This window comes from Ursus arctos, unplaced genomic scaffold (genome assembly GCF_023065955.2).
Source record: "Ursus arctos isolate Adak ecotype North America unplaced genomic scaffold, UrsArc2.0 scaffold_22, whole genome shotgun sequence".
Lineage (NCBI taxonomy): Eukaryota > Metazoa > Chordata > Mammalia > Carnivora > Ursidae > Ursus > Ursus arctos.
The window spans coordinates 43,584,645-43,612,226 of NW_026622897.1; the positions used below are offsets into that span (position 1 = coordinate 43,584,645).

At 43.4% G+C, this 27,582-nt stretch overlaps 1 protein-coding gene and 1 long non-coding RNA gene across 35 annotated transcripts in view; both read left to right on the plus strand.

Annotated features, from left to right (window-relative positions):
• Positions 1-5,742: 5,742 nt before the first annotated feature.
• Positions 5,743-14,549, plus strand: LOC130544554 (uncharacterized). Its single transcript, XR_008960929.1, has 2 exons — positions 5,743-8,512; positions 14,231-14,549. It is a non-coding gene; the product is annotated as an uncharacterized LOC130544554 (long non-coding RNA).
• A 7,599-nt stretch (positions 14,550-22,148) lies between these two features.
• SYTL2 (synaptotagmin like 2) overlaps positions 22,149-27,582 on the plus strand; it is a 121,454-nt gene continuing 116,020 nt past the window's right edge. For 19 of the 34 annotated variants that reach the window (XM_057316776.1, XM_057316784.1, XM_057316781.1 and 16 more), the window contains exon 1: positions 22,171-22,279. The gene's annotated coding sequence lies outside the window, so the exon portion shown is untranslated. Of the gene's footprint in view, positions 22,280-27,582 lie in introns of all 34 variants that reach the window. The other 15 variants (XM_044390854.3, XM_057316789.1, XM_026518251.4 and 12 more) reach the window with 3 other exon arrangements.

A 27,582-nucleotide genomic window follows, 5' to 3' on the forward strand; every position in this document is an offset into this window, starting at 1 on the left:
CTCACAGCTGTGTAACTTGAAAAGAGAGGTTAAATGGCATTTGGTTTTGTGTGTTCATGGGATGATGGTTGAATGTTGCATGCATACAGCACATGACTTTCTCTGAAACTAAGAAACTTTGTGTTTCCCTTAAATCTTTGCTAAAATTTAAAATATTCTTTTCACATGTTCTGTATCTTGACTGTAGTGGTGATTACATGTGATATTCATTTATCAAAACTTCTCAAACCCTACATTTAAAACTGGTGGTTTTGTATGCCTCAATAAAGCTGCTTTTTAAAAATTGAATAAAGATCAAATCTATCCACAGATGTATCCAGGCAAATAAGAATGCATATGTATGATTGCACTTATATAAAACTCTCAAAAATGCAAACTAATCTATAGGGACCTAAAGCAGATCAGTGGTTGCTTCACTGAGGGTGGGGTTTTATATACGTCACAGTGCTATCTATACGTACATATATGGCACCATGAGGTTGAGACGCTTCTAGTTAAATATAGCTGCGCTTATCTCCTCCTACAGAAACATCACTAAATAAGGAGAGGTGGGACGGGATATGGTTGGAGGGAGTATAAATCCACAAGGACTGAGAAAATTGGAAAGGAAATGTGAGCAAATGAAAGATTTCAGAAAAAAATTTTGACAGGTGGGAAATGAGTGGAGAAGGAAAACATGGCTTAGAGCAGAGGAGGCTGCTATTGGGAGTCCACAGAGGATGCAGGACTGGAGCTGGTCCCAGGTACACTGAAGGTGAGTGAGGTGCAGGGATTGGTTGAAGTTTTAATGTAGATATTAAAGCCAAAGGTTCTCTTCCCCGTCCTTTGGAGTCAGGGAGCTACCTTCCACAGGCGACAGGAAGCATGCTCTCTGGAGATAATGAGCAAGAGAGACCCAGACAGCCTCAGGACATGAGACATTCTGGGTGAGGTAGGGTTGGGTTAATGGTAGGAGACTGAAACATGCTGATTAAAAGTTCAGGTAATGAACAGTGGGACCCCCAGCCTCCTTTCTTAGATCTCCTGCCACAAAGACCCTTCTTCCAAATAGCCATCAGGCGTATGTCCCCTAGGCAGGAGACTGGAGGCTGCTTCTCTAAAGACAAAACACCTCCACATACTGATATTTGAAGGATCCAGTAGGGCAAGGCACTAAAGGAAATGCCAGCTGACAGCTGTGCCATAAGCCTAGAAAGTAATTAGCCCAGATGGAGCAGGAGAACTTGAGAATTCTGAGGGGGAGATTGCCAGGAAAAAAAATGGAACAGATAGATTATTTGATATATTTTAGTGTCTGGAAAATAATAACAATAGGTGTTTGGCAAGTCCAATCTAGCATTTGAATAGATTAATAGGAAACTTTGCAACTGAAAATAACAAGATGATTGTTAACTCCTGGAAAAACAAAAAGTTGTTCAAGAAAGGAAACATCAGGGATGTACTGTATGGTGACTAACATAATATAATAAAAAAATATATGATTATAAAAAAAAGAAAGGAAACATCATCATAGTAATTACCTGCCTCATCAGTATAATATTTGTATGCTTTTTTGTTATATAAGAAGTGACTGATGATTTAACCCAAAATTGGGAGGATGGGGGGAGAGTAAGTGAGGTCAGAAGTTGTAAGAGAACTAAATTCTCATTGACTAGATCAAGAAATTAGTTTATGTTAAAAGTGATATTTCAAATTAGTGAGAAAGAAAGGTTTACTTAATAAACAGTGTCGGAACTTCCAAATGCAATATATTAAAAACAATATTAGATTCCTGTGTTAATATAAAATCCAGATTAAAATGAACTAATAAACATTAAAAAATAAGGGTTCTTAAAATAACTTTGGAGTAAGAAAAATACTTCTAAGCAGGAGGCAAACTGCAAAAGCCATAAAGGCAAATGATGGACAGATTTGACCTTGAAAGAACAAAAAATATAGGAATGAGTGACAAAGATCACCACAAATTAAACAGAAGCAACAAACCTGGAAGAAAATAGGCACAACATTTTAAGAGAGAAAAGATTAATACTATCTAACTTAAACATTTAGTTTAAACTTTTAGTAGCTCTCTGCTGTTCTTTTTCAAATCTATTTGAACAGTTTGTAAATACCTTCTTCCTCTTCTTCTTTTTCTTCTTTTTCTCCTCCTCCTCCCCCTCCTCCTCCTCCTCCTCCTTCTCCTCCTTCTTCTTCATTGTTTCAGGGGTAGAATTTAGTGATTCATCAGTTGTATATAACACCCAGTGCTCATCACATCAAGTGCCCTCCTTAATGCCCATCAGGCAGTTACCCCATCCCCCCCCCCCGCCCCCCCCCGCCCCAGCAGCCCTCGTTTTGTTTCCTAGAGTTAAGAGTCTCTTATGGTTTGTCTCCCTTTCTCTGATTTCATCTTAGTTTATTTTTCCCTCCCTTTCCCGATGATCCTCTGTTTTGTTTCTCAAATTCTACATTTGAATGAAATCATGTGTAAAATATCTTGCTTCTTAGTTACACTTTTGATGTTCTTATTTCTTTAAATATATCAAAGGAACTTATTTTATATTCTGAATCTGATGGTTCCAATCCTATCTGCAGTCTCCGCAGTTCTGACTTCATTGTTTCTGCCAATGTCTGCTCGCAGCAGCTTCTTCCATGTCCGTGGGGTTTTGATTGTGAGTTCATGTTCATTGAAACCTTAAATGGGTGAACTTTTTGATAGATGGTCTAAAGTTTTTTGTTTTTTGTTTTTTTTTCCTGGAAGTTTGCTTTTACTAACCCAGATGCCTGAGGGCATTGACTAACCCAGAGCCACTTTGAACAATATTTAGGTACGATGAGCTACTTTTGTGCTACAAAGGTGTGTAGGTTCTGGTTCCACCCCTGCCTGAGGGTTGAGCTTGCGGTTGGCAATTCTCAAGGAAGACGTTTTTCCCTCCTTCACTTCCCACTACTGTGTAAGTGGCTTTCCCATAAATAGCCTTGCAAATATGATCATGTCACCTTCTCTGCGAAAAAAAACCATAGATCACTCATTTCTCGAGTCTTAGCTTAAACATTACTTCCTTATGATTGCCTCCTCTAACTGCCCGCCCCCAAACTACATCAGGTCCCCAACTCATGCTCTTACAGCACCTTCTACTTCTCTCCATAGGCATTCATAACTATTGTAATTGATCATTTGTATAATGTTTCAATGAAATAGTGAATTTCTTCATCATTGGCTATAAACTATGCTGTTGGGAACCATGTCAATCACCTTCAGGGCTATTTCTTCACCATCTAACTCAGGGTCTGGTGTGTATTTGTTGAATAAATAAAAAATAAACAAATGAACAGTTTGGGGAATATTGCATAGCAGAGCAAATGTAGTTCCCAGCTCTGTCATGTTCTAGCCCTCAGTTGCTCACTTGTAAAATAATTGATAACACTTACCTCATGGGATTGTTTTAAGAGTTATGAATGTTGTGTCTAAAGAACTATAAAATGGCCCTTGGCTATGATAGATTCTCAATAAGTGGTAGCTTTTATTATTATTTGCCAACTATTCCTAAGTTCTAGGGAGTTGTGCCAACCAATTATTTTGAGCATACTTATGTAGTCATTTCAAATAGGGAGTAACGTAAAGGGCTTCTAGCCCACCACGAATCACTGCATCAATATGATAATTAATGGATTATTCCAGAAATTGGATTTCAAAATAATATAGACTTAAAACTCAATAATATTGTTTTCAAAAATAAGTTAGCATGATGGTTTCATGGGCGCATACATATGTCAACATTTATTAAGTTGTACACTTTAAATATGTTCAGTTCATTATATGTCAGTTATCCCACGAGAGGACCATTTTTTAAATAAGGAAAAAAATTAAGCCATCAACAACGAGTGGAATGAAATGCATGTAATAGATCCATTATTTAGGATGAAGTTTGATTCATTTCACTGTTTTTTAACCAAGGATCTGTCTATTGTTTGGCTTTAATTTGAGGACAATTTAATTGTTTCTCACATGGTCCTTTTTTTAAATTGAGATTTGCACTATAGTTTGACGAATGTCAATGCCATCACTGCTGAAACTCCGTTCCTCAAATGTAAATATTTGCTGAAGGTTAATCTTGCTTTAACAGTACAAAAGGAAATTTATCTCCATTTCAGAATGAACTGTTTTAAAAATATTTATATTTATATCAATGCCCTGAAAAATATGCATAATGCCACTTTTTTTTTTTTAAAGCTCGCATCCTTCACAGATCTGACCAATAAACTTGGGCCTCTTTCTGAAGAGTGACTAAAGTATCCAGTTAATGAATCATGAGTATCCACACATTGGACTGTCTGTGTTTCTGCTACTGTTAAGGCAGCAACAGTCAGTGTATCATTTGCTTATTAACACCTATTCAGTTCACCCTAACTTGGTGTTAGTGGTGTTATTGGAAGACCTGTGGATAAAACCTCAGGGCCTAGATCTGAAAGGTGAGCAAGAACAGATGTGGGTCAGCTAGGAGGTGATGCTTCTGTGAATTTGGTGAACAACCATGAGATACAGTGTCTTGATTTGTGTTTCCCCAAAAGCAGACCCTGAGACAAGAATGTGGGATGCAGGTGGCTTATTTAGAAAGTGATCTCAGGAAGCACAAAGGAGGAAGTGGGGGGAAGTGAATGGGAAAGGGAGAAATGCCAGTGAGGGGTGATGAATGAGTGAGTTACTGCTGTGTAAACCTGGGGCACAATTCACTAGGGATCCTCTGAGGAGTCATTTGAACAAGCTTCAAAATTATCCCACTGAGAGACAGGTTAAGCTGGAGTGTTTATCTGCAGATTCATGTCCTCAGTGTTTGAAGGATGTCCTGGAAAATGGGGGCATTAATTACACACACACACACACACACACACACACACACACACATGCACGCACACACACACGTGGCTAAAGAAAGTCCTCAGACAGAGGTCCTCAGACAGAGATACCAAAGAGATGCCAACCACTGAGATGGAAAGCTGCTGTGTGCATGGAAACTGCCACACCGTTCACTGTGCCAGTGAATGCAGAGGTTGGATGAGGGAGAATGCGCTGGGACATAACATCTGCTACACAGAGGGTTTGGGATCTTGATGTGATAGAATAGCAACACTAGGTGTTAATGAATGTGTAGCAGCATGGTTATAAATTCTGGAGGAGAAACGTCCCTTTCCCACTTTTCCAGAGTGAAATAAAATTGAGGAAATGCACAATTAGCTGGCCAATTCAGTAGACTTCTCGGTTGTTTTGTATCCTGTAGATACGTGGTTCAGCAGCATTAGCCTCACCAGGAAATCTGTTAGGAATGCAAATTCCCAGACCCCACTCCAAGTCTGTTGAATCAGAATCTCTGGACATGGGACCCAGAAATCTGTGACAAGCCCCGTAGGTGATCCTGACACACACTCAGCTTGGGAAGCTTCAGCTGGAGACAAAACACTGTCCTGAGAGACTTAACTCTTATCCCACAGGGTCTTGGACTGAGTGTGGAGAGAACCATCTGGTGTCTGATCTTAGTTGGGTGTGAAAATGGACAAATTATGTCATCTTTGTGGGTCTTTTCCAATATATACAATGAGAAGTTTGGACTAGTTATACTGGAGTTTCAGAAATTTTTTTAAGCAGAGGAATACTTTCTTCAAATGAAATTTTTCTTGAAAACATTAGTATAGGAGACATGAAAACGGAGCTCCTTTTTTTTTTTTTAAAGATGTTATTTATTTATTTGAGACAGAGAGAGAGAGAAGGAGCTGGAGGAGGGGCAGAAGGAGAGGAAGTAGCAGAGTCTCCCTGAGCAGGGGGTCCTTTGTGGGGCTCGATCCCAATACTCCCGGCTCATGACCTGAGCCAAAGGCAGACGCTTAACTGACTGAGCCACCCAGGTGCCCAACAGAGCCCAGGATCCTGTCTTCTCACTTTCCCTACGGTGGCTTTCTAATCATCACTATGGACCTTTGTGGTTCTAAGAAGTGTAGTTTGAGAACCACAGCAACTAGAAGAGCTTCAAGGGCCGTCTACAATATGATCTAAGACATCAGGCAGACTTAACCACAGTTTATGTTCTAATGATAGCTCTGAGATAGACCTGTGATCACAAACCTTGGATTCAAAGCCTGGCTGAATGCCTACTAGCACGGTAACCATGAGCAGTCACAAAGCTCCCATGGCTTCCACGCATCCTCATTTCTAACCTGAAGTTAACACTAATTCTTGTTGCATCTGCCATACAGGGATGACAGGAGCAAATGAAATCGTGTATGTGAATATACTTCGTAAGTTGCTAAGTCCTATCTAATTGGAAGGGATTATTGTGGGAGAAATTATCCTTCCAGGTAATTTTCCTTTGTAACTGGTGCCAAAGATATGTAGAGACAGAGAGTGTAGATAGTGAAATAGTCTGTAGTTTCTCCTTTATCTTTGAAGGATGGAAATGTAATTTTCCTTTTTAATTAAAACCTGTTTACCAGGAAGTGTCATTTTAAATAAAATGATGCTTAAGCAGAGACTTGAGTTAACCTGTTGACTCATTCTATAAAGCTTGTAAAAATAATGTTTGGAGTAATACTATCTAAAGAGATCATTAAAGATGCCTGGGTGGCTCAGTCGGTTAAGCATCTGCCTTCGGCTCAGGTCATGATCTCAGGGTCCTGGGATCAAGCCCCACATTGGGCTCCCTGCTCAGTGGGGAGCTTGCTTCTCCCTCTGTCTGCCATTCCACCTGCTTGTGCTCTCTCTCTCTCTCTCTCTCTGTCAAATAAATAAATAAAATCTTTAATAAATGAAGAGATAATTAGTTTTTCTTAACAATTTACTGCCCACATACTAATTGGGAAAGCCAATTTGGAATATGTTGACTTAGCATTTGTAGCTGCTTGCACATTCAGAAAAATTTTAGTGAATCATTACCTCATATGTATTTGGCTTTTTTTTTTCTTTAATCATCAGGTGGGTGTTCCAGGAGAGATTCATGCATCCATCATAGAAATGCCTGAGATATACTAGGTAGCATGTTTTATGCCTGTATTTTGTCATCAGCGAAGTCGTGAGAAATTTCTTTCAGAACTTTTGGAAGATTATCTACTAGTAATGTCAAATATGGTTCCTGGGGTTAGAAGGTAGTCTGATTTAAGACCGTTTATTTTTTTTTCCCCTAAACCTTCAGGGTGGCAGGTCAGGATGATATCTGAAAACTGTCATCATAAGAAACAGATACCTGCCAATAACTCTGTATGGCCACTTGGAAGGCTGCGATTACATGGACCTACCAACATTTTCTAAGTGTGTCTCACTTTGCATTTCCTTCACATTTTTCCCATTACTTGGATCTTCAGCCTCACATTGTTGTACACCAATCAAAACTCCCTGAGAAGGAATCAACATGGACTGGACAAGGATTTGCTCACAGCCACCCCATATTTGGGTGGAGGGGCTGTCAGCATTCCTGCACCTTTGAGCTGGAGAAGCAGCCGTGGAGTGAGGCTGCTGCATGTGTGCTCATTTACTTCTTGGACAAAGAGACGTGCAGTACTGACTACTGACCAGGCATTGTGCTGGGCACAGTGAGTAGAACAAACAGGCCTTTGCTGGGATCTGCAGGTTACTGAGGAGTCAGGCAGGCAGGGGTAGAGTGGGAAGACAAGGAGACGTGAAGAGGAGCAGAGAGTGTTTCAAGCAGAGAGAAGAGTATAAAGTAAGGCCCAGAAGAGAGAGCATGGCATGTTCTGAGGACTGAAGAATGTCCACAGTGGGTAAACCATAGTGAGTCACATGGAGAGTGATGGGAGCCAGTGCCAGGTCGAGGAAGATCTGTCAGCATGGGCCTCCCTCTCCTCACCTGTGTAACAGTAGGACTGGTGCACGGCAGTGCTTCTCAGACTGCCCTGTGGAACCGAGGGGGTTCCACCCAGGAGCCCAGAGGGCCTAGGGGTGTAGGAGGTGGAAGGGAATGGCTCTGGGCTCCAGCTTCTGTCAGTAAGAACAGCTGCATTCATATCCATTTCAAATGTGGGGGATCCAGTAGTGTTAGAAAATAGGGTTCCATGGATTAAAAAGTGATTGAAAACTACCAAGTCCCCCCTAGATCTCACGTCCTTGGATAATAGGATTCTGTGCTGCTCCCCTTGAGAGAAGGCTATCCAGGTTAGTAGGGGTGTGGGTGTATTGTCTCCCGAGGAGTGGCCCATTCCTTACTGAAAACACACAGGATTGTGGTGTGGGCAATCCTGGTTCTGGGACTTCCTGTTCACTTTTTCACAGAACTTTCCAAAAACGGTCCCTGAAATTTCCACTTTCCCACCTTGACTGATGTCTCTTTCCATTGGCAGGTCAGAGGAACCTTCCAGCAAGCCTCTTACCTGCCTTCCTAAGGAGCAAGTGTGTTGTGATGCTGAGTCCCCTCAGACTACCCCGCACAAGGACACATTCACCTACATGTGAAAGAACGTGAGCCCAAGAAGGAGGACCAACATCTCCTAAAACGAGAACTCACTCCCCGTCTTACCCGTAAGTGGCACCGTAAGTACTGGTTGAATTGTCTGCTTTCTTTTTCTTCCAGACTTATTCTTTAGACTTTGGCTCTATAGACCAACATAACCTTTTTCAGCTTCTCACTTATCTGAGTCCCCAGGACTTGGCTTCTTGCCTCCTTGTCCTCTTGCCTTTGAGTCCAGGCTGAGGCTCTGAAAGTCAACCTTTGCTCACCCATCTGTGGAATCCGTACACTACCCCTGCCGACCAGATTGGGCTCCCAGCTCCTTTGCAGCAAAGCAGCCTGGCCTTCTGCTCAAACCCTGAGAGAAGGTGGTCACAATTTAAGGAATCCGTTTAGATACTTGCTGACGGGCCGCCCCCCCCCCCCGCCCCCCAGCTGGAGCCACGAGAAGCTACCACCAGGAGACTCAGACTTCCTCATTCCTCCAGTCAGTCTTGACTGAGTAGTGCTTCTTAAAGTTTAACATGCAGACAAACCACCTGGGAATCAGGCCAAAGTGGATATCTGATATTTGGGTCTGGGGTGGGGTCAGAGAGCCTACATTTCAAAGAACTTCCCAGGTCACGTCAGTGGTTCATGAACTTCGCTTTGAGTAGTAGAATGAGAATGTGTAGGCTAGCAACCTCAGCCCCACCTGGAGATGGGGTCTGGAACGCAATTTTTGCCCCCATTTGTTAGCACGTGTTTATCAAACACCCTCTCTCTTTGTGGTCCTTGCTGTGCTGCTAAGATCTTTTCTTTGCTTTCAAAGATAGAACGAAAGCCTATGTATCTGGGGTCTCTATACTTTATAAAGCTTAATTCTTACCACGTCCCCGTATGATTCCTGTTTTATACCTGAGGAACCTGAGTCTAAGAGAAGTTAAGAAACTTGTCAAAGGTTGCGCTACTGGGAAATGACAGTCTGGATTCCAGCTTACTTCTCTGGCTCTGAGGCTTCTTGCTTTCTGGAATATCTCAAGCATCTCTTCCTTAATTTTCTTGTGTTGCCAAAATCCATACAGTTGGGCTTCTGCCTCTGCTTCCTTGCCTAGCACTTTCATTTCTGGCTTAGGCTGAGCCCTGCTCCAGGCCCCGACCAGCTTGACTAGTGATGGCGCATCCAGCATTTCCCAGGCCCTCCTCACCAGCCCATCTGTTAGTTGGGATTCAGCTGCAGACAGTCCAGTCGCCTGGAAACACTAAGCATTGCTCCAAGTTGCAAAATAGCTTCTAGGAACTAGAATGTTTCGTTTCCTTCATAACTAACCCTCGTGGTGCTTTGAAGTTTCACACTCGGCATCAAGCGCTTCAGAAAGTAAATAAGCTGCAAAACAGACACAGTGAAGAAAGGAGGAAGTGGCACAAATTTATGCAAATTTCGTTCTCTGACCTCTTAAGCCCAGGGCGGTATTCCTAATGATCCGGGCCTCCTTCTAGGGATAGGTGTAGCAGCTAGTAGAGCTCAGGATTTGACTTGTCCCAAACCCTGTCTCTGTTCTGCTGAGGCTCTGGGGCGAGCAGAAAGAGTGGGGTAGAGTCTGGGAGAGTTGTCTGCACGGGATGGATGTTACATAGACCACAGAAACTCTGGCCTGTGGTCATGACTTTGACTTCTCCTAGGGCTCCTCACTTGCTCCCCACCTACCCCTCTTAGCCAGGCCAGGTTTAAACTAGGAGCTTATTTCCTATTGGCTCATTTACTCCCATTTAATTACCCTGTCCAGGGGGAGGGGAAATATCTGCTATCGCTTCAACTGCTTTTGCTTACTTAGAGTGGCAGAATTTACCAAGAATTAGAAATTGAATGATGTCAAGGTCCGTTCTCACTGACTAATGCAATGTTTTCTCTCTTTGTTACTCAGTGTAACCCATTCTACCCCAAGACACTATGACTTTTAGTGAAAAATCTTTAACGGAATTTTGTAAACCATTCCCCGTGCTCAGACTGACACTTTTGATGATCATAAACCAGGCTTTAGGCAATCTTCTGTCGGCCCTATATCATTTTAAGTGACATCTGTTACTTGTTTAAGTGTTCCTTCCCTCCGCCCCATACCCAGCCGATGGCAGTTCCTACCCAATCCAAGCCCAAGTTTGTCAGAGGCCTTCTGACCCTCTGACTGCGTGTAGCTGGGTCCTCTGACCCATATTCCCCAGTCCTCTTTCCCTCGACACTATGTGGCAACTTTAACCACACCTCCCGCAGCAGCTCTGTAAGTCACCCAAACTCCTTCTGCCCTCGCCCCCAATCAGACAAAATGTAAACATGTTCATGGTCAGCGGTGTGGTAACTTGCGGTTTCCTTTAATTCAAAGTTCGAGTCCCCCTCAGGGTTTGCCATGTTTTCTGTGCAAGTCCCAGAGTTGTTTTTTGTTTACTCTGAGCACGCAGAAGGCAGTCGGAGCTTTAGTGGACTAACCACAGCATCCTGGAGTCGGCATGTAGAGTTTACGTGCATCTTGAGAACCTTTGAGTGCTATTTGATCTAGTGCCTTAAGAAGTATGCCAAAGTAAAATTTCAAAGCTGGGCATCAATATTTTCCTTTTGGGTCTAGAAATTTTGTGATCAAACACCATAATTTTTTACCTCCAATGGTGACTGTGTAATTTTTGGCAATCTTCAGGCATTCTTTGTTGCAAATTCTTTTGAAACCAGTGACAAATGCTTAGTAGCATTGATAGCATTGACCAAAGATTAGTTTGGAAATTTAATAAAAGGAAAAAATAAATTAGTTAGTGTTCCGAAACCTGACTTAGCTGTATTTTTACTTTCTCTTAAGTTTATGTGCTATTTCTTGTCTTAGAAAACTTTAAATGAGTATAGGATATGTCTGATTACAAACTTTACATGCTGACAGATGAAATCGTATTTTATTGTTGGTGAATACAAGCAGACAACATATGCCTGGCACTCTATTGAAGGTTACTGCCACAACTTGGAAGATATTCTAGGACACTAAACATTTTCTGATCATTCATCAGTTATTCATTCATTCAACCAATATATATCTAGTGCTTACTATGTGCCAGAATTGTTCTGGGTTGTAGATCTTAAAATGGTGAAAAAGATAGACAACATTTCTGCCTACGTGGAGCTCAAATCCTAGTGGTGGCTCAAATGTTTGTTAATTGAATAACTAAAGGAATGAATGTGGGCGCAGCAAGGAAGGAGGCTGGGGTTGGGCTGGATGGTGGTCAGAGCACCCAGCAATCCTGGTAATGCCCGAGGGCTTAGATGGAGCCAGGGGGAGGTCAGTGCCAGGTCTGAACCAGCTTGGTGAGCCTGCCCATTCTCTCCATACTCATAGACCCTATAAGAAGCCCTGTCCTGCATTCAGGTGCTTGGGAAGTCAGTGCTGCTTGCACCTCCATCCTCACTTCTACACCCACTTGCTCCTTACTGTCGGCTCCAGTTACAGCCTTCTTGCCTCTTGGCTGGTTCCCCCTCTCTGCCAGGCTCCTTTGGATTGAGGCTTTTGAGTCTGGCTGTTGGTCCTGCTCCCTGCCTTGCTTCCTAGTTTCTCTCCTCAGATTTCTTCTTACCTCCACATCCCAAGCTATGGGCCAGCTCTACTTCAATCTGAGCCTAGTTTCTAAGTTGGAGCCTTAGACACCCACTGACCTAACTGGCAAATCGAATCTTGGGGATTGGGGTGTAGTAGCAGGAATTTGCAGACTGGGGTGATGCTCAAAACCAGGCAGGCAACAGGTTGAGGTTACAGAATTTATCTAGTTCACATCAGGACCATGATTGGGAGGAAGAGACTGGCAGGAGAGGGTCAAGGGGTCAGGGATTCAGGGTAGGCTCTCTGTGTGGCAGAGTAACTAAAGGGTAAAGCAAGGAGTTAAGGAAAGTTCCGGTCTTACGGAAAGGCAAGCATGTTCCTGACAAAGGGTTAAGGACAAGGCTGTAATTTGGTGGGCACATGGGTGCACACCACACCCAAGCTATATTAGTGCTAATTCCAGAATCTATAACTGGGGGTCTGAAACACTGTGTGGAGGTCTGGTTAGGGCCAAGACTCATAGAGAATACGGGTTCAGAGAGCAGACCTTGCAAGGAGACAGAAGAGGGCGCGGATCCCAACTCTGCTACTTCCTAACTCTGTGACCTTGGGCAAACTGCTTCACCTCTGGGCCCTAGTCTCCTTACTTGTAAAATGGGGTTGGTAACAGCTACTCCACCTGGATGTGGTGAGGATTTAGTGGGGACTTCGGGAGGACTTTGAGGCTTTTTCCAAAAAGAAGACAAGTCTTTGAGCAGCTAGGGCTCTAGGAGGCCCAAGGGGAGAGGGGGCAATGGTCCACAGCTCAGCGCTGGTGTGGCTGCCTCTGGGGCTGCAGGAATCATTGAGTTTTGGCAGCTAGAGAGCAGTAACAGCCAGTGGGTGTGCTCTCCCACCAGGTCTGGGGGAGTGGCTGGGCGTTGGCTCATTTGTCTCTGCCACATGCTCTTGTGTATATAGTTCTCGTACTTGCCATGGCTCTGCCAGGAGCTCATCGTCTCTGAGTTCCGAGTCAGAGCATCTCCTTCCTTCAAGCTCAAGCAGTGATCACCAAAAATTGAAAAAACCTATATATATATATATACACACATATGTATGTATGTGTATCTATAGATACAGATGTAGATATATAGATAATCTATCTCCCCTGTTGCTGAATCCATTCCACAGACCAACTTTGGACTTAACCTTTCATTCTTCTGTGCAGAAACCTTTCATTGTTCCTTATTTTTAATTGCACCATTTGCTTAATTTTCTAGGCCTTTTATAATCTGATTTCAGGTTATTAGTCGCTCAGCTCCCTTGCTTCTTAACATCGCCCCCTCTGTCCCCCCCGCCCCAGGGCTGTCTCTCTGTTACAGCTTTTCCTTCCCTTTGGATGCTTCTCCTCCACTTGCTCCTTTTGTTCTTCCTCTCTTACAAATCCTACTCTTTCTTCCACCTGTCTCAGGTCTCACCTTACCCGGGAAGCCCTGTTTGACTCTTGGAATGCTTACAGATCTCCATATCCCTGAAATCCTATGATGCTTAAGAGTTCAAAATATGTCAAATTTCACAAACTCTAAGACGCCATCACCTGAAGAGGCACCGTTATTTTCTGTACTATTAGGAAAACCTTCGAATAAAACTGGCAACTATAGAATGTAAGACACATCCTTATTTCAGAAAGGTTAAGCTGTGAAAAAGTTTGTCTTAGGCTCAGTGAAATGCTGTAATTATTTAGGGCTACATATTATTCGTAATTATGATGGACATTACCACTGTTTCATAGTTGCCTGTGTATTTTCTGACTAGAATGTGTACTTCATGAGGACAGAGTTCACACCTGGCTCATTCACTGTTGCAGCCCTAACCATCCAGCACACTGTCTGGTCCTAAATAAATGACTGAATGAATGGACTCCTAACATGAATGGAAGTTCCTCGAAGGCAGGGATTATGTATTGCATGCTTATGTATAGTTATTTTTAAAATTGACATGTAACATACATATAGTAAAGCGCACTAATCTCAAGTGTACAGACTAAAGTCTTTTTATATATGTATATATATCTACATTATAATCACTGAAATTAAGATATAGAGCATTTCCCTATGGTACTTTCCCCAGTGCTGAGGAAATAGGAGATATCCATTAGTATTTATCTATACTCATTGATTGATTAAATGGTCTTCAGGCAGCTTTGCATAGCTCAGTTTCATTTCACTCCTGTTTATCCTGGCTCAATGATTCTCAAATTCTCTTCTGCCTCAGAATCACCTACAAGGCTTGTAGAAACACAGATTGCTGGGCCCCACCCCTGGACTTCCTGATTCAGAAGGTCTGCAGTAGAGCCTGAGAATTTGCTTTTCAAACAAGGTAACGTTGATGTGGTTCTAGTGAGATGGGGAGGGAGGGTCTTCCCAAGAGTATTAAATGTCTCCCAAGTCAGGTGCTTATTCCTTTTCCTTGCGACAGACGGCCTGGGTGGTGTGGTAAAGCCCATGTACTCCTCAGAAGAATTTTTCTAAATGGAATAAAATAAAATACCTAAGACTACAAAGAAAAGCAATCATATTAAAACGGATTGTTCAAATTATTTTGAAATTGTTTTGTAATTGTAATATTTACAGTATCTACAAGTCATCTGTATTGTGATATGAAACACGTGTGGTTTCCACTGGTGGTAGCTCACACGCCTACTGATAACACTCCTGTGGTTGTTGCTAACACTTATAACTGAAGGAAGTGACACACTGCAGACAGACGTTAGTGAAAATAGAGGGTCTCCGTTGGGAATCCTTGCCCTGGTGCAATCTGAATGAGATGCTCCACCCATAGCCCTGGGCGAATTTCCAAAGAATTCAAGTCTGTGTCGTTCAGTGTTATTAACTAAATGCCTTCTCTGTGGAGACACTGTGATAGATGCTCGATATTCAGAGAGGAATAGGACATTTTCTCTTCCCTTATTCACAAATGTCCCATTTGGGTGAGGGAAGATCGAAATATAAACTGATAATTTAAGTGGAGTGTGGTATATGCAGAAAGGGAAGAATGCACAAAGCACAGAAGAAAAGAATGGAATGGTATATGCAGGAGCATGAGAAATGGGGGTAAGAGCTCTGTGAATTAGACCTCAGTTGAATGGAAGTTGTGAGGGTAGACTATGACACCGGTGGTCCCCATGAAACACACCTCCAGATCCTTAGGCTCCCCCATACTGACTCTGAACTTGGCCACAAATCTTGGTTTGGTCAAAGGAACAAGAGCCATCTTGACACAAATATTTGCACATGGGGCTTGCCTCTTGCAATGCTTGGGCTTCGGCTGCCATGCAAGGAGTCTGGGCTTAGATGACTGAAGAGGAGAGGGCATGTGGACCACAGCCCTGGAGAATGAGAGGCCATCTCCGATGTTCTAGCCTCAGCTGAGCACTCAGCTGAGAGCAACGGTGTAAGGAACCCCAGTCAGTGGGTGAGAAGCAGCAGAACCACCAACCCACGGAAACATGGGAAATAATAAATTGTTTCCACCACTGTTTCAGAGTGGTTTGCTACACAGCAGTCGGTAACTCTCAAATGGCTGTTTTTATTTCTTTACAATTTTTCCTCTTCTGTTTGGTTTTTTAAAATACAGAGGGCAAAACACCCTGCGAAATAAGCCAATGCAGAGATTCTTCTGCAAACAAATAAGTATGATTTCCAGAGAAGCTTCCAGTGTCTCATATATTTAAATCTTTTAAGATCTACGGCTAGAAAACTGACATAATTATGACTCTAGTAAATTGAAATGCTGATTTTCAGAGAATGATTACTTTAAAATCATAAATTCTTCAGCTGGACGAGATCTTGGAATGTATGCACCCTAACGTCTTAACTTCATTTGATTTTTAAGTTTGTTTATCTTTTTTAGTAATCTCTACACCCATCGTGGGGCTCAAACTCATGACCCCGAGATCAAGAGTCACATGCTCTTCTGACTAAGCCAGCCAGGCACCCCTAACATCTTCATTTGAGAGATAAGGACACCAAGGCGTGAGAGGTTAAAGCTACAGCTTTAAAGCTATTTTGTTAGTAGGGTCCAGAAGGGAAACCAAATCTTCTGACTTCTGATATAGTGTCTTCTAATAAGTAAGATATAGCAATTTGTAGATTATCATCTCCATTATTTTATTTTTGCAATAGGCGAAGTGGATATTTTTATCCTTTCTAATTTTGTGGGTGCTGCTTATTTCACATAGAGACCTGCTTATTTCACATAACTCATAAAACCGGGACTAGACTATGGGTCTTATGTCTCCTGGGCAAGGGCTTTTTCATTATATCAGGCTGCCTGTGATGTTCAGCATGAAAAACAAGGAAATAAACTAATATATTTTTGAAAGAGAATCAGCAGTAGACACTAATCTGGTTCATCTCTGAATTTCTCATAGCCGTGTATCAGGTACACAATGTGTCATTCAATAAATATTTGTAATATGAAATGAATACATGAATGAATAACTGAACAAACAAGGGATAGAACAAGGTTATATTTTATTTTTATCAGGCATTCCATTCTTGAAGTGTATGGTTAATCAAGATTCCTCTGAACCTGATAAAAATGCCACTCAGTAGTAATGACATTTTTTAATTACTGAGCTTCGAAAGCAGAGTGATGAATACAAAGGCAAGGTCTATCAATATGTGTCTCCTATCCTGTATGTACTAACTCAAAAGTTACTTGCCCCTTCTCCCAAAGGGAAACTGAGGTAGAGAAAGTGACTCAGGCAGCCTTGAGCAGCCTTGTCCAGTAGAAATACAATGAGAGCCACATATTTAATTTACAATGTTCTAGTAGCCACAATAAAAAAAGTAAGAAGAAACAGATGAAATTCATTTTGATATGTTGTACTTAATTCAGTATGTCCAAAATATTATCTTTCAAATGTAATCAGTACAAAAATTGTTGATGAGATATTTTACTTTTCTTTCTTTCTTTTTTTAAGTGGGTGTTTTACACTCATAGTACATCTCAATCCAGACTAGCCACACTTCTAGTGCTCAATAGCCACATGTGGCTAGTGGCTACCATTTTGGACAGCGCATAGGACACAGTAATTTTGTGAAGAGAAGGTAACAGTAATTATAGCCCAGAGGAAGTAGAAGTGTTTTAAGGAATACTTGAGGAAATTTCCCTGCCTAACCCAGACCACTGTAACTCGAAGGGAGAGTCTACTACGCCCTGGGAGGTCAGCTTCAGAGTTTTGACAGCCTTTTGGGAAGATGTTTGGCTGTGTAGCCCTGAGTAAGTAACCTAGTCTTTGTATAACTTGGTTTCCCATCTGTTACCGTTTAGAGCTACTCCCACGGTTACATGAAATAATAGGAAAAAGCGTTTGCTCAATACGAGCAGGTAGGAGGCACTTGATTAACAGAGGTCTGATAATCCACTAGGATCTCACTTTATCACACAAACCTCAACCCCATTTTGGATTTAAAAAAAAAAAAGTTGGTAGGACTCCCTACAGATCACTATCTTTTCTGCCACAGCAAGTGTAAAGGGGCTCTTAGGTATGGTAAATTTCAAGAAGACAAAGTAAAACAAAAAAGGTCATGAGTTACATTGTAACTAGCCTTCTTCTACTGGGGGAATCTCATATTAATAAAACCACATGGTCTTCTACTCTTTTATTGTGATGAAATATTCATAACATAAAATTTACCACTTTAACCATTTTTACATGTGCAGTTTTGTGTCATTAAGTACATTCACATTGTTCTCCAACCATCACCATCATCCATCTCCAGGACCTTTCTAACATCCAACAATGAAACTCTGTACCCAGTAACTCCCCACTAGCCCTATCACCCCCTTCCCACAGCCCCTGGTAAACACTATTCTACTTTCTGTCTCTTTGTATTTGGCTATTGTAGGAATCTCATCTAAATGGTGGTCTTCTGTTTTTTGAAGTAACCTTTGTTCTTTCAACATTAAAATAAGAAAATTTGTTTAAAAACACTGACATAAACCTAGAGGTTTTTAAAAAGAATAATTAATGTTGGAATGCATGTTGATATGCGGAGATGAAATGCACTGAAGAAATAAATCACAATTATTACACATACATATCTGAGGGAAATGGTCACTACAAAGGTTCTTCTTCACTTTGTAAAAAGAACTCTGTATGAAAATTGTATGTACATGAATATAAATGAAAACATGTCTGTATAAGATTACTGCTCATAAAGGTCGTAAATAATGATGCCAAAATTTTCATAAATACCAGAAATCTCTCTAGTATAGTAGAGCCTTGACTTTGTCAGTAGCTTGCCATTTGGCCTGGGCTTAGTGCCTGGTCCTCTTAAGCCCCTGCTATCTTCATCTGTAAAATGCAGATCCTACTAAGAGCAGCCCTTCCTACATCATAGAGTTGATGGGAAGATCGAACAAGATAATTAAAGTGAAAGGGCTTTGAAAAATATGAAGCCCTGTAGATATGCAGGGCATTATTAAAGACTGTGGAGAGATTGCTAACACAATTTGATTCAAGGCCAAAGTTTTGTACTTCCAAAAGTTAAAAAGATATTCAGTATTTGCAAATTATTTAGAAAACCAAGTTCCTGCTTTGGTGACCCAGTACCATGACTGAATTGTGTTGTCAATGCTGTACATTTGATACCCACTGCTCCACGTCATCTAACCACATTGCCACACTAGATGGAATTGTACAGCATTTCAGCAGTATCTTCAATTTTTGGTGGGTAAGAAGTTCTAAATCCACATAGCTTAAAGATAAAGTCATGTCTCCACAGGAAGTTGTTTCTGTTTTTTCACTTTTCCATGGTGGCAACAGTGCTGCTCTCTATAACGTATCCTCTATGGGAGACCGGCCTGCAATGCGATTGAACAAGCATTTATTGGTGCCTATAGTGTGCAAGGCATTTGCGGTAGAGATGGTGTCAGGGGAAGGATGGAGGTAGTGAGGAAAAATATGAAGAGACAAGGGGTATCCCTGAATTGGGTGAGATTTATCAGATTTTATCCTGATTGGGAGTGGCATATTCTGCGACGACTAGAAGGAAAATGAAATCAATGCCAAGAAAAGCTTTGAAGACTACACTGTGGGATTTCCAAAGTGTCGGAGGATTAATTCATTCAACCTAGGAAGGCAGAACTTCATGACATTTGTCCTAGGTCCTGATGCCTGAGAAGGATTCGTTGGTTCTGAAATAGAGGGGAGATATTTCAAGCCTGAAGGAGCCATACCTAGTATGACAGATATATACTCATCTACTAACTGGCTGATAAAACAAAACAACGTGGGTGATGTGCCTGTGACTCTACAAAATCACAACTGGGTGGTTTTAGGGGTGAAGTCCCAGAGTCTCATTTGAAAGCACCGGCCTGGTGGCATTCCACCGTCCAGTCCAGGAGGACCGCTCGGAGAGCAGTCACACACACCCTGGCAAACAGCACTCCCTTTTATTTCAGCTCCACAGAGTTGTAAAAATTGACCAGGCAGGGGTTCCAGATTTAAACACCCTATGTCCAGCTAGAAAACTCTTCCAGGCCAGTGTTCTATCTACCTGCAGGTTTCTAAGCTCACTTCTACTCCTGTCCCAGTTTTCACAGATCCAGCATCAATCTTTCCGTTTAGGTTCTGTTTTTTTCTGGGATTACATTTTCCCTTTCTAGTATATTACTATTAGATTATTTTCCCTTTCCCTTTCCCTAAGACCACTCTTCTAACCATTATCATATCATTAGCTAACATTTATTGAGATCTTACTTAGGGCCAGGCAATGTGCTATGTAAATGGCAGCATCTCCCTTACATGGGGCAGGAAATATGACTACAGCTGACCCTTGAACAACTCAGGGATTAAGGCGCCTATCCTCCCACCCCTCCCTGCATAGTCAAAAATCCACCTATAACTTTTGATTCCCCCACTACTACTATTAGTAGTCTGTATTGATTGAGAGCCTTACCAACAACATAAACATTTAACACACATTTTGTACATGCATTATATACTGTATTCTTACAGTAAAGTAAGCTAGAGAAAAGAAAATGTTATTGAGAAAATTGTAAGGAAGAGAAAATACATATACAGTACTGTATTTATTTTTAAAAAATCTATGTATTAGTGAACCTGTGCAGTTCAAAACCATGTTGTTTTAGAGAGGAACAGAGGCCTAAACAGGTCAAGTGACTTGTCCTAAATCAACCAGCTAGCTAGCTCAGCGGTGGAGTCCACTGATAGAGTTGGGACAAACACCACTCTGTACACTAAACCCTGCACTGCATTATCCCTATCGCCTTGCTTTTCCCTCCAGTATCAACAGAGAATTTTTTGTGAAATTAGCATGTCATTTACATGCAAACTATTTTGAAGAATGACAATCTACTACAATAGGTTAAGAGGAACAAGCTTCTTTCTGCTGACTTGATATGATCATGTTAACTAAGATTTATTCAGTACTTCCTTTGTGCAAGGCACTCGGCTATACACATGCACTTTCTCATTTTAACCTGCACAGTAGCCTTGAGAGGAGCATTATCATCATCTCTTTTACAAATGAGCCAAATGAGGCACAGAGAGGTTAAGTAACTGGCTGAAGGTCCTGTTAGGAAGTGGAGCGGGGGCAGTATTTGAACGTTGGCCATTTAACATCAGGGCTCTAGCTTTTAACCTCTGAGCTTTCTGACTTCTTGGGATGAGGGCCCCAGCAAGACTCTTCCTCAATTTCTCCCCCACCACTCTTGCCCAGAGCCTGAAGTGAGACTTCACACCCTCCCTAGCAGGCATTGCTATTTCTCTTCTGGGAGGAGTGACACTTGGAATAGGGAGAATTGAGTTCCTTCAAAGCCTTGTAGCAAGAATGCAGGGCCCCCAAAGGCGAGCAAGGTCCAGTGCCTGCCTTTCCCGTTGGAGAGGGGCGGGAAGGGGATTACCAAGGCACACACAAATAACACTGAAAACGAGATAGCAGACAAATGAGGTCAGACCACTCCCCTGCTTAAAGTCATTCACCAGCAGCCCCCACCAACAGGACACAGTCTGCTTCCCTCAGCAAGGCAGGTATGGCCTCTCTTCTGCATCTGCCACTTTACCTTCATCTCTGCCTGCCTGCTTCTCTGCAGCCCTTCCATCTGATCTAACTTGCAGCCTTCCTTCAAGACTTATTTTGGTCACATCTGTATTAAAATCTGTATTGCCCTCCTCTCCCAGTGTTTGTGACTCTACGACACTTTGCACACCCATTCTAGCTGTTATTACACGAAATTGAAATTATTTGCAAATATGTCTCTTCAAAGGCAAGATGAGTGGTTATTCCTCTTTTGCATCCCCAGTGCCCACCCAGCACAGGGACAGAGGAGACTCTCAAAGCTCGGGTGAAAGCCAGAATTCACACATAACCCAGAGCAAGGATTCCCGGGCCAGGTGAGCAGCCCAGCACCCCTGAATGAAGTCCTTGCGGATCTGCATTGTTTGAGAAAAGGAAGATTTTTTGGAAGAACCGAAGGCAGACCTGGGCCACCCTCAGTTGGATGGACAACACAAATAGGGGAGATGAGGAGAAAGGAGAGGGCCTTCAGGTTTACCTCTTCCAGAAGTTTGCTTGGGCTGGCCCCATCATTGGTGACATTTTTAAAGTGGCTCTGATACAGTACCTTCCAGCACCTTCCAGCAGCGTAACCCCGTCTTCATTGCACACCCATGGGGTGGCTCAGGCGGCGCACATCAGGCTCACAACTTACCCAGGTATTATTGGATACTTTTAAAGCACTACTTCATTTAATTTTCTTAACAACTTGTTAAGTATTTTTATCTACTTTATACGTTCAGAGCAGTTAAAGCATCTTGATCTCACCCGCTTCCCGGGAGGGACGGCTGACCTCGCTCTCTGAACGGAGAGCACGCCACCTTTTTGGGCTTCGGGGACTCCTAACGCACAGTGGTCAAAAAATAACTGCTGCACTCTTTATCTGCGCAGTAAAAAAAGTTGTTTGAGGGCAAGGTGCACTTGAGGAGGCCCAGGCGGGGAGGGCCAAGGGGAGAGAAGAAACAGGAGGGGCGCAGGGAAGCTGAAGAAGGGCAGGGGATCCGGCCCGAGCGCCCCGCGCCGGGGGCGGGGCGGGGCGAGGCCCGGGCGCCACGCCATTGGCCCGCGCGTGCCCGGGAGACGCCCCTGCGCGCCCGCCCGTCGCCCGCAGGGGGGAGCCTGCACCCGCAGCCCGGCGCTGACAGCGGCGGGGCAACACCTGGACCGGTGCGGGGCATAGCCGCTGGCGCGCTTTCTGGGGACAGGAGCCTCGCCGAGCCCCGTCCGGAGGAAGGTAACGCGCCGCGCCGAGGGTTTCGGGGTTTGCACCACCGCGTTGGGTCTGCGGACTCGAGGACGCGGGAGACGGCGAGACGCTCTCCCGGCCCGGCTGCGACTCACAGCAGTAGGGTTCTAGTCTCTATTTCTCTGCCCACTCGAGATGTTATCTCGGGCAACTTTCTTTCCCTCTCCGGGTCTCTGTTAAATGAGGGAGGTGTTGGTGTTGACTGATGCTTTGTAGTGTTCTGAGTTCTGAGACGCGAGCAGCGTTTTGGCATCCGGCAAACCCCCTTCCTCAAATCCCCGCCTGTAAGAGCCAGCTCCGCTGCCCCGGGAGCCGAGTCTTCAGGAAGCCCAGGTACCGGCTAGACGGAGGTTCTGCTGGGCTGTAGCGTTTCCTGGGGCTTTTGAGGACTGATCTGGGCTTTTGGCTGGCTGTTGGCGGGACCTGACTGCAGAGGAACTGCCCCCAGATTGCTCAGGTGAGGTGCAGTCGGGCGTTAGGACCTATCTACAGGTGGGGTGTTGGGAAGGGGGAGCCGGAGGCTGATGATTTTTACTTGGAAAACAAGCAGTTTTTGTTTTGGAATTATTTTCCTACACCCAGACCTCGTCCCGTCGTGAGTTCTAAATCACAGGAATGGGATTTATCATCTTGCAGGATGGAAAGCCAACTGCTTCAGCAACCAGGACATAGAGTTCCATCAGCAGTGGGCCTCTCTCTCCGCACCCATCCTGTTTCCTCCCTCTTCCCTTTCCTCCCTCCTGCCTTTATAAATCCCCTTGGACTTTGAGGGGCTCCATTTTCTGTCTGAACGAAAAGTCCTCGTTTTCATTTAGTGCTGGTTTGTGACCAGCGGCCTCTAGAGCTTTGGGTTGAGATGGAAGCCTGGATAGGAACAGACTGTGGATCATACCGTCAGCCTCCCGTCCCATAGGGCCTGGCAGCGATGTGCAGAGGAAGCCCAGTGGGCTTCAGACAGACAGGCATTGGAGGGTGGAATGATTCAAACTGCTGTCCAGCTTCCTGTCCCCTTCTTGGCAGCCATTCCCAGTGAGGGAATGGTGGCCCCAGCCATCAGTTGGGTGCAGCAGGCAGAGGACGATTGAAAGGAATGGAGGACTTTGATGGGGGCGGGGGGGGGGGGGTGGTGGTGGTGGTGGTGGTGGTCTGTGGAAGGTCTCCAGGTGCCCTCCCCCCCCTTTACCCCTGTAGTCCTTCTGCCCCTTAGTGTGGTGTCTGGGTGAAATCGGATGCCAGGGCCTGTTGAGAGTGGTGGAGAAGGAGGCAGGGCAGTGACGATATTGGCTGTCTTTATTTATGGGCCAGATATTCTTTGCATATCATGTGTCTTTAGTTCTCACAAAGCCACATGAGGAAAGGTATACTGGCATTTACCCCATTTTACAAATGAGAAACTGGGGCTCAGAAAGATTGCTTCCCTTAGTCACATAGCTAGTAAGCAACATTGTTGGGATTCAAATCTAGTCTCTCTGATTCTAAAACCTGTGTTCTTTCCACCTTTTTTGGTGCTGCTTGAGTAAGGACAAGCTGGAATTGTAGCAGCAAAAATGACTCTTACTGAGTTCTCAGTAGGTGCCAGACACTGTTCAAAGCATTTTAGAGGAGTTACACCATTAATGGTGCAGGAGTTTCAGTCATTCTGGTGGGGATAAGTGACTGCCTTAGCCTCTCTCAAGCAGCAATCCTGTTCCAGAACGCCTGCCTGATTCCCCCCAGCTGCTAGTAAGTGCGTGGGTCAGGAGCCCTGTTTGCTTTATCCTAGAGGTGGTTTGAGGTCTAATGAAAGATTGATTGTCCACAGCTGATCCGTTAGACCTGACCGTTGGCTTGTGAATGTTCCCACTGTCCCCTAAGAGGCCTTTGCAGCCTTTGCTCAATAAACATTTGTGGAATGAATGAATTAGCACCTTGTACAGAGTGGTCTGCTGTCCTGCCGAATCGGGGCAGCTTGGGCCCCACCATCCTCAGAACCCAGGGTGCCAGGCCAGGCAGTTTCCCATTCTGGGAAAGGGAGGTAGAGTGAACTATGCCCCTGTGGGCTCCCAGATTTGCCTGGTAATATATTTCCTACCACCTGTTTTATAAGGAATTTTAAAGTTATAGCAGATGAAGAAAAAAATTGATTTTTTTTTTTAAACTGACAGGAACAGTGACTTAGTGTCTCTCAAAAGGGGGATGAATAAGATGGTAGTGTTTGCCTTAGGGCTTCCCAAACTTCTCCCTAGAAGAATCTCCAATAACGAAACTGACAAGCCCTTCTAGGGGTTGGGGTATGGTTCAGATGGACTCCAGCAAGCTTGAAAAATTGTTTTAAGAATTTATGTGATTTTTTAAAAAGATTTTATTTTATTTATTTGACAGAGACAGCCAGCGAGAGAGGGAACACAGCAGGGGGAGTGGGAGAGGAAGAAGCAGGTTCCTAGCGGAGGAGCCTGGTGTGGGGCTCGATCCCAGAACGCTGGGATCACACCCTGAGCTGAAGGCAGATGCTTAACGACTGCACCACCCAGGCACCCCGAGAATTTATGTGATTTTTAAAATGTGACTTCATATGTTGAACTTGGCTTCAATATATAAAATAAGTTTTTTCCCCAAAATATTTGTATAAAAGTGGTGTTCTGGCATATTGTTTTATATTCTTGGGGGCTGAGAGTATCCAAATGGAGAAGTAGGGCAAAGGTTCTGGTCTGGGGGTTTGGGTATTATTTACGTTTTTCATGCACTTAGTTTACAGTAATAGAGCTTCCCAACCCGTTGTGAAGATAACCCCTTTCCTCTTTATCTGAATGAAGAATGTGTTTTAAAAAATTTTTAAAAATCTTTATTGTTTGATTCCCCCACCAGCTCTGTTAAGATAGAAGTGGAATATAACATGTGTAAGTCCATGATGATTTCATATGTGTATGTATTGCTACTATTTTTTTGTAGTGAGAACATTTAAGAATTATTCTCTTAGCGATTTTCAAATATACAATACAGCTTTTTTAGCTATAGTTGCTGAGTTGTATATTAGATTCTCAGAACTTAAGTCAACTTATAACTGGAAGTTCATACCCTTTAACCAACATCTCCCCATTTCTCCCACTCCCCAGTCCCTGGCAACGACCAATCAATTCCCTCTTTCTGTGAGTTCAGCTCCTTTTAGATTACACGTAAAAGTTACAAGTGAGTTCATTGTTTGTTTTCTTATTACCAGACTTATACATATATTCATTGTAGAAAAAGACAAAATACAGATTAATAATAATAATAATACATACATACATACAAACTCAGAAATAACCAAGGCAAAACTTGGGAGATAGCCCTCCAAATCTTTTCCTCTGTGTCTATATGAGTAAATTAAAAAAAAAAAAGAACAAATGATGGGGCTCCTGGCTGGCTCAGTCAGAAGAGCATGTGACTCTTGATCTTGGGGTTGTGAGGTCAAGCCCCACGTTATTAGAGATTGCTAACAAACAAACAAACAAAAGAAACTCAGGCACCTGGGTTGCTCAGTCAGTTAAGCCTCTGCCTTTGGCTCACGTCATGATCCCAGTGTCCTGGGATCAAGTCCCACATCTGGCTCCCCCTCAGTGGGGAGCCTGCTTCTCTCTCTGCCTGCTGCTCCCCCAGCTTGTGCTCTCTCTCTCTCTCTCCCTCTCTCTCTGACAAATAAATAAAATCTTTTTTTAAAAAAAAGAACTTACAAAATAATTAAGATCATCATAAAGGTTAATCTTGTTTGTGAACCCCAAAGTCTACCCCGCCCCATAATTAATTCCCCGGTGTCACAGAGTTTCCAGCAGAGGGAAGTGCCTGCTGTGGGGCTGTTGCTCGAGGTCAGGATCAGGCTGTGTTTCTTGTGAAATGACTCACGTGTCTTAAATGTCTCAAATGTAACCGAAAAGGTAGCTCATCAGTGTTGTTGAAGTGCAGAACGAGAGCGGAGAATTCTATAGCTAAAGTGCACGGGGAGGAGCCTTAGATAAGATCACTGCTCCTGCGTCGTATTTTACTACCTGTGTGACTTTGGGCAAGACAGGTAGCTTCTCTGAACTGGTTTTCCCTTCTGTAAATTGGGAATAACGACACCTACTCTACCTTCCCCTACTAGAGTCACTATTGAGGACCAAGTGTCAGGTGTGATTGTTACTTGAATTGCATGCAAGTGTGTATGCTATTTTTAAAAAGATGTTTAAATGTAGAAAGATCAAAAGTATTGTAGGTCTTTATAAAATCTGGAATCTAACTCATGGGCTTAACATTTCAGTAGGACTTAACTACAGTGCAAATGCTCTATTGGATTCCTACTCTAAGTTTTCTTTGAAGAATATGATTCCTTGATGTCCAGCATCTGGGTGATCTTCGTCACAATTCTGAACTGAAGAAAAGGACAGGAAATAGTCCCATTTTACAGAATAAACGTAGGCTTGCCATTCAAGACAGCTGTTCATTGGCACAGGGTCCTAGAGCCCCAGGGCTGTCTCTAGTTGCCTTAAGCAAGGCAGAGGTGCACAAGGAAGAAGCAGGGAGAGTAACTGGAAAGGCAGTAGGACATGTGGGGACACGGGGCAGTGGGGACATGGCCGAATACCGGAAGCCACCGCCTCAAGGGCTGCTCCCAGACACGCATGCACTCAGCTCCTGGCAGTTCTGGAATGGGCCCTGCACTGGGAGGCAGTGCCTCAGCTTCTGTTCCTACCCCAAAGACAAGCTGTGTAATCTTAGTCGTATCTTCGCCTTGAGCCTTGGTTTCTTTATAAAGTGAGGGGTTAGGACCAAAGGAGGTAACTTCGAGTCTTAAAAATCTATGATTCTGGTTGTTCTTTCATCTACATTTGCCCAGATGGAACTTTGGTAGAGAATTAACACATCCAGATAAATCAGGTGTGGGAAAATGTTTCCACTTCCTGTTGCTTCCAGCTTTTGGTGCCCCTGATGATATTCTAAGCGTCTCCCCAGCTGACACCCTCAAGCAGAACACACGATCCATAGATCATTAAGAGGTGAATTGTTCTGCTTGTCTATTTGTTACTATTAATCTAGAACCTCCTTAGATTTTTGGGCGGGAGAACTGCTTTCAGTAACTTTGGGGAAGGTTGGTTGACAGAAGTGTATAGTAAAAGCGGGTTATTTCTGGTAATAAGGCTATGTGTGTCACTATGTACTGGGTACTTGACCTTGTGCTATGATTTTTGCAGAATGTGGGAGAAGCACACTCTTGAGTGGCTCAGAGCTCAAGCAGAGGGAGATACAGGAGGAAGGGATGAGGAGAAGGAGGGAGGGAGAGACAAGGAGGGAGAGGGAGA